Source organism: Grammomys surdaster, unplaced genomic scaffold (genome assembly GCF_004785775.1).
Source record: "Grammomys surdaster isolate TR1022 unplaced genomic scaffold, NIH_TR_1.0 126158, whole genome shotgun sequence".
NCBI classification, from domain to species: domain Eukaryota; kingdom Metazoa; phylum Chordata; class Mammalia; order Rodentia; family Muridae; genus Grammomys; species Grammomys surdaster.
The window spans coordinates 5,880,636-5,888,837 of NW_021620966.1; the positions used below are offsets into that span (position 1 = coordinate 5,880,636).

General features: G+C 37.5%; 1 pseudogene; it reads right to left on the reverse strand.

The window, feature by feature from the left end:
• Positions 1 to 5,647: 5,647 nt before the first annotated feature.
• On the reverse strand, positions 5,648 to 6,661 carry LOC114612453 (annotated as a pseudogene).
• Between the last annotated feature and the right edge of the window lie 1,541 nt (positions 6,662 to 8,202).

Sequence of the window (8,202 nt, forward strand, 5' to 3'; positions counted from 1 at the left end):
TCATAATGATAATAGGCTGAACCTCTAAAATTTAAGCTGGCTCCAATTAAATGTACTTTTTAAGAATTGAATTCATCATTGTATCTCTTCACAGCATTGAAACACCAGCTATGCCAATACCAAACTGCAAAAGTAATTAAAGAAATTAAAGCTCCAAATATTGAAAAAAAATCTCTTCCTCATTGAGTAGAACATTTAGCATTGTTAAGATGAAATATTTTCTAAAGGTGATTGGATTCAATCATGAACTGGTCTAGAAATCAATCCAATATTGAAAATGACAGTCTTCATTTGGAAGTCTGGTTCTGGACATTTTCAGAGACATATTTAAAAGTTAGCTGCAATTCTCTTTGATATTATGTTAGCAAGAGATAAATTTGGGGGAGGATCTAGAATGTAAACAGGTATTCTCACATATGTTAAGGCTCTTTTAATTGTCAAGTTAAAATTACTTTCATTTCTTCTACAGTATTTCATGTAAGTTGCATTGATTGTATACCTTCTAATTCTGTTAGTGTGTTGAAATCTGGCATGTCAGTTATGGAGGTCTATCAACCAGCTTTTGTTTTATTGCCCTGAGTATCACAGAACCTTGGTATTCTAAAAATAGTTCTGTAACACTTAACAACAACTCTAAATCAATAAACTAAAAAAGAAAGAAAGAAAGAAAGAAAGAAAGAAAGAAAGAAAGAAAGAAAGAAAGAAAGAAAGAAATATAACATATAATACTAAAACTGGAAACTAAACTATGTGAAAGATAGTTTATAGAAAACTCAATAGACAAGCCTCAGACTGAGAAGACAATGTATATTTTAAAAATATGTCAGATTAATGACCTGGACCAAAATGTGTAAAGAACTTTTAACTAGAAAATAAAGAAAAACAATTTAATTTGACTCATATCAAGAAAATGATATATATCATGATGCATGCATGTAACCTCAGCACTTGGGAAACTGAGACAAAAACAAAAAGAACTGAAAAGCAAACAAGTGGCTGAGTCAAGAACCTTTGCATCTTTTAAAAGTAAAAATAATAAATACAAAGATGAGAAATGAGCAGAAAACAAAAAATATTAATTTTTTGTTAATTTTTCATCAGAATGTTGAAAATAATAATAATTATTATTAATAATAACAATGAAGATGATGAAACATCCTACATGTCAATAAAAAACATATTTTAAAAACTGGTGGGGACATGGAGCTCTTTTGGTTTACAGTCCTCAAAGGAGGGATTGAAGTCCTATAGCTAATTTATCACATAGCTTTGTAGTCCTTTGTAAAAGTAAAACAAAGCTGACATGTGAACTACTAATTGTACTTCTATGCATTTATTTATTAACAAACTTTGAAGATGTATCAATGCAAATTTAAAGAGAGTGAAAGATATGCATTTAATAGCTTTATTCATATCAATAAATGTGGTATCAAACTGTCAAACAATTGGAAATGGAGAAATAATTTGTGAAATACCCATATAAAGTAAAGTGATTTAATATTAATATTGATTGGTTAAATCAATGAAGTACCATAAATATATAAATTATAGATTTCTAAATGAAACCCAGCCTGAGTGATGATATGTGTCATTCTAATCATATAAAATTCAGAGAACAAAACATCAGTACTCACTATAATGCTGCCACAGTGTTTTCTCAAGGATGGCTGAGTAGGTAAAGCAGAATAGTCAATATTTTATTACTTTGACATTATTTTTGTTATAAACACATGACACTACTATTTATTAAAATACCATGAAATTTTGGCTTTAATAAAGTAATCTAAAATTCTTGTTGTATATATAATGTGTTTGACAAGAAATTTGCATACAAGTACATATTGAACATTTACTAATTTTCCCATGTCATGTTCCCCTACTTTGCCCTTTGAACTTCTTTGTCATCATAGACAATTTTGTTTCTACTCTAATGTCATATTTGCATATGGATTTTATGTATCTATGTAGTATGTAGAAAACACAAAACTTATTTGTCTTTATGAGCTTGAGTTAATTTGTGTCATATAACTATCTCCAATTTCAAGAAAAAGGCATACTGTGTTCTTATTTAGAGTAGAAAACATTCTATTTTTGCATAAAATCAAATTTTCATTAACTATTACTCTGCTACTGGACACCTACCTTGGTTCATGACCTATGTTCATGCCAAGTGCTGCAATAATTAACAGTGTACAAATTTCTCAGTGCTATGTTGAGTGGGGTCCTTCAATTAATTAAATTATGTCACAGATATATTTTTAGTGTTTTGAGGAACTCCAAATTGATTTCCTTAGTATATACAATTACTATCAGTTTACTATCAGTTTATAATGTCTACTTTCTTCTCCATAAACTTACCAGTGTTTATCTTGTGTGTTCTGAAGAACTAACATTTTGACTGGGGTATAGTATTAAGCCTGTTAAAGTTATATTTCTCTGATAGAGAGTAAAATTCAATATTTTATTCATATTTTCATTAAATATCTTTACTTTAGCTTTCTCACTTCATAAGCCCACTTATTGATTAGGTGATTTGATTTCTTATTCTTTTAAAAATTTTTAGTATATTTTAAACATTGATATTCTGGTAGCAAAGATTTGTCTCCCTTTCTGTAGGCTGTGTCTTTACTTGATGTAATGTAGCTGTTCCTCCTCCAAATGGAAACATCCCATGCTACTGAGAAGATTCCTAAGATAGGAGATAAACAAGTCAAGATAGCTTCAAGGAGTCCCTGAAACTCAAAAGATTCACCAAGTCTTCTACTTTCCCTAGAGTAATCAGTCAAGACTGTTGTATGACACTCTCAGCTTCAAAGAAGAGCTAAGACAAATAGTGTAGAAAAAATGGAGACCAACAAAAATGTGTAGAAAAAACAAAGGCACCTGAACTGCCTGGAATAGGCATCTCTTAAACATCTTTTTTTTTTTTTTTTTTTTTTGGTTTGGTGAGATATCACCCAAGTTCAGGTCCACTTTGATGATTCAGCTGTCATTGGGTCACTTATGTGATTTTTCCATAACACTTTAACTATCCCTCTAATAAAGTAAGTCTAATAAAATACATTGGTTCACTATGTTGGAAATTTGTAGCATACTTGCTTTGGTCTCTGATGAGCTCTTGTGTCTCTCAGGGAGAGTTTGTCAAACAATATTCAACATTCTTTGAAGAGTCTTTTCAATGTCCTAAGGGCTAATCTGTTAATTCATGAGGGATTTCCATAGTGTCTATATTCCTATTTGGAAAGTGAAGAGACTGGACAGACAGACATGACAAGCATGGTGCTGGCAGGGCTTGGTCTTTCTTCCCTTTCCCTCTGCTTTGCTAAAGATCCATAAATTACATTCCTAAAGCTAGCCACTAGGTCTATTCTCTTATTTGACCACTTCCTCCTCCTAAGGCTAACAATTAATGTTCAGCTATCAAAGTTTAAAATCAAAAGTATTGACTCAAAGTATGAAATCAAAAGCTCCATTTGGTTCACCTGTATAAGATGCCCAGTTAAAATTAAACACCTCATCCTAACACAGGATTTCCACATTTACCAGTATATACTTCCATTTGCATATGGGCCACTGAAGAGGTCAGCTCAGGAACTTTGGAAAGGTCATGGGACACTTGCCCCTCCAGAAGGGAGAGACTGATTAACATTCCTCAGGCCACGGGGATGGGGAGAACCGACCTGCTGGTGGGGACATATTCCACAGGATGGACTCTTGGCCACCCACAGAAAAGGGAAGTCCTTGCCACTTCATTTCCTAAAGACCAATCAGTTTAAAAGTCACACTGTTCTGCCAATCATATTGCGCCTAGTTGCTGTTTCTCTATTCCACCCCCTGGAAACTGTATAAAGGTCCACCGAACAAGTGCCTGGAATTGCCTCTTCTTTGGGATGCAGGATGATTCCAGCATGCTGGAACAATAAAATTCCTCTTGCTTTTATATTGATTCCCAGGTCCATGTTGTTCACTCAGGGGTTCCCTGATAAGCTAAGGCTCATCAGAGTCTTACTTTGTCTCCTCTTATATAAAGGTGGTCCTTTGTCCCTTTGGGACAGACACTCATTCCCCTTCTCCCTTGGTTACTTCAGCTTCTTTCTGGTTGTCTATCTCTTGTCTCATTCCCTGCTCTTTTTCCACTAAGGTAAAAAATCACTTTTTTGTTGAGAACTTGGTCTTTGGGTGTCCTGAGCTGATACCAATCCTTTCAAAAAGTCATTGTCTATAATTATATACTGAAGTGTGTTCCAAAAATTTCCTCAGGCAATTTCAGAATTCCAGGTCTTATAGTAAAACTCTTGACTCATATGGAGTGTCCTAATTTAAGATACTAATGCTGGAATGAAACACTATGACCAAAACAAACTGGGAAAGAAAAGTTTATTTGGCTTACACTGGTACAACACAATCCACCATTGAAGGTAAGTTGGAACAGAAACTCAAATAGGACAGAATGTGTCGCTCCCCGATCTGACCAGCAGACAGAAGATGACGAACACGGAGCTCTTCTTCTCAACGCAGTTTATTCAGGAACCTTTACATTCAGCAAAAAGCCCTCAAGCCTCTCCTCCACCACCCTTAAATCCCTCTGCCTTCTCCAATCAGAGCCTGCCACATCGGTGCATGTGATAGGATAGCAGGTATTGTGAGATCCAATGTTGCCCTATGTAGCAGATGGCCTGATTATGTGTAGTAGTGAGCCTTCACAATATTGCCTCTGGGCGTGGCTTCTTCAGGGGTGTATGAGGAAGTCAGGTGTTAGCTCCAGGCACCAATTTGGAATGGCCGCCACACCTGCATCCACTTCCTACAGTTCCCCCTTTTTGTTTAAATTGTGGCAGAAATAATGCATATCTTAGGTTGTTCCTTGTGACAATGTTCCTTACCCGTCATTGGGAGTCAAACAGCTGTGGTTTGGTCCCTGTCTTAGGTTGGTAACACGTCCAAGGAATATTACCTGTCATTGACTACTCTAGCATGCCGAGCCACACTTGGGGAAACTGTCCCATCTCCACGGCTGCAAACACCTGCACTATCAAGGCCTGTTCTCTGCCATGCTGCTTTCTCCTTTTGCACATACACCAACTGGCAAGGCCACTGATCAGTAATAGGCACAGGGCTAAACCTCCAAAACCCACCCATTCTTTAAGGTGGGACATTGCTTGATGTATCCATTCAGTCAATCTGGAGGCCAGGGAGACAACCACTCAAGTTGAGTTAATATGAACAATCAACTTGAGAAGTTCTCATTGTGATCTCTCAATTCCACAGACCATTTCCTGAAAGATACTGGGAAATTTCCTTACAAAGATTAGCAGCATGACTTACATCTAACACATAGCATAAAAACAAGTACTATTATCACAACTCAAAAATCTACCATTATAACTACCAAAATATACAATAAACACAAGGGGGGGACACACACATACAGGTATGGGCTGAAAGGAAACACTTTGTAGGCAATAAATCTATACAACTACCATTAATACTACACAAAAGCCAAACATCAAAGGGATTACTTGCTGTGGCCTGAGTGGGATTTTGATAAGTCCAATTATATCCTGAAAAGGTCTTATTATGGGAGGGTGCAATATATGGAGAAAAGGTAAAAGCATTCTTCATGGCCCAAGTGACTCACTCATCCTGTCTATAGGATCTGAAGAGCTACGTGCCGAACTTCAGGATTTTGTTTCTTTAACTCTTTCTCAAGCCTGTCTACTTCAACTCCTAGAGTATCAATAATGTTTTCTCCATGTTTAAGCATAAAGGCTTCTAATTGTTCAGTTTTCACTTCTTGAATTTCCTGCATCATTTGGTCAAAATCTTGCTTTTTCAAATATGATCTTGCAACAACTCGTCCCTGAAAATCAATTTCTGCCTTAAGTCTGACTTTGTCTAATCCCAGGTCTGTGGCTTTGACATCCTGGATTGCCCTTACTGATGGGTCACTCTCCAGGAGTTCAGTAAGCTGCTGTACTTGCTATGGTTGGATGGATCGTCCTAGGAGTGCTTCGGTGTTAGTATAGATAAGGAATGCCGAGACCACACCTAGTAAGGTGCCCACACCCAAGGAACCCAGGTTGTCATATAATGGATTGCCTGTAATGGAGGTAAGGTCCATGCAGGTAGCCACTATTATCACTCCTAAAACAGCTGCATTATCCTCCAATAGTATAACATTCATACTTGGATCATGACTTTCTGTGACATACTTGTAAAATGATGTGCCCTTGGCCTCGGCGCTCCTGCGAAGTTCATTTATGGCAACAAGAAGTGTCGCTCCTTCAGACACTAAAGATCCTGCTAAAATACAATATGCCCATAGAAGGGATTCCATTGGTTGAGGATGAAGCAATCCCATTACTCCATGATACCAAGAGAGTCCTGCGCCTATCATGAAAATACCAACACCACTAATCAATGAGGAAATATAGCGCATATTTGAAAAGCTGTATGGGTGAGATGGATCTGGTGTCTGAACAGACTTGCTGATGCTCAGTGCTAGCAAACCCTGGTTACAAGTATCAGATAATGAGTGTATAGCTTCTGAGAACATACTTGCCGAACCCGTATAAATCCAGGCAAGAAATTTAAAGAAGCAGTTTAAGCCATTAATGCAAATAGTAACCATCACCACTTTTCCTGGTCACTTAAGGAACATTGGGAAACATTGAGCTCTAAGCTCCCTCCAAGCTTCTGAGCAAAAACTCTGTCCCGAGCCTCTGGTAGGAGTGTACGGGGTGGCCGAGGTGGCCCTGGCGCAGTAGGTTCTACTTCCAGTTTTGTTTTCGCAAGATCCTGCTCCAGCTTCTCTAACTCATCCTCCAAGACCTCTTCCTCTTCAGAACTATCTCCATTTTCAGACTTTTGAGATCAGTCTTCTTTTAACTGCTCTAGTGTAGCGCTACCCTTTTCTAGCTTTTTGATGCGACTTGTCCCAATGCTGGGAACCTTATAGTCTCTGAAGCGAGAATTTTCCCTTGTCCCAATTACCTGGGAACTTTCCCTTGTCCCACTTACCTGGGGACTTTCCCTTGTCCCACTTACCTTGGAACTTTCCAGCTAGCTGCGATGAGTTCTGAAGTCTCCTTACGGGCCAACACTTGTCGCTCCCCAATCTGACCAGCAGACAGAAGACGATGAACATGGAGTTCTTCTTCTCAACGCAGTTTATTCAGAAACCTTTACAGTCAGCAAAAAGCCCTCGAGCCTCTCCTCCACTGCCATTAAATCCCTCTGCCTTCTCCAATCAGAACCTGCCACGTCAGTGCATGCAATAGGATAGCCGGTATCGCGAGATTCAACGTTGTCCTATGTAGCAGATGGCCTGATTATGAGTAGCAGTGAGCCTGCGCAATATTGCCTGTGGGCGTGGCTTCTTATGGGGCATATGAGGAAGTCAGGTGGTAGCCCCAGGCGCCAGTTTGGAATGGCTGCCACACACATACCCGCTTCCTACAAGGATGCTCAAGGCAGAAGATATTACAGAGGCCAATGAGAGCTGTGGTTTACTGGATTTTTCCTCATGACTTCTTCAGTCTGCTTTCTTAGAGAAACCAGTACCATCAGCTAATCAGTGGCACCACTCACAATGATCTGAGTCCTCCTCCATCAATCACAAATGAATAAAATGTCCTATAACTTGATCTTATAGAGACATTTTTGTCAATTGAGGTTCCATTTTTTCAAATGGGACTCTATTTTTCAAATGTAGACTCTAGCTTCTCTCAAGTCTACAAAAAACTAACCAGCACATGTGTTTAAGTTTTATGTAAAATAAGACATATAGATCAAGTATTATTCTTGTACACATGGGTAAGCAGTATTCCCAACATCATTTGTTAGATAGTCTGTATTTTTATCGGTAGACTTTTTTGGTCATTGTCAAAACCAAGAGTCCTCAGTTGCATGGGTATATAATTTCAGTCTATGTATCTATTTATGTGTAACCATTATTTTGCTTTATTTTTTAACAACTCTGAAATACAATTTCAAGCCAGGATTTTATAATTTCCATCATTACCACAGTTCTCATTGTTTTGATCATTATTTATATTGGCTGTATAATACAAAACAATGTACAGATTGAATTTATTCTCTTTAATTTCATACTGCAATTAACAGATATAGAAGCAATCTTAAAACTCAAATGGAACCACAAAATACTCAATATAGACAAAGTAAAATCTTCATAATCAATGT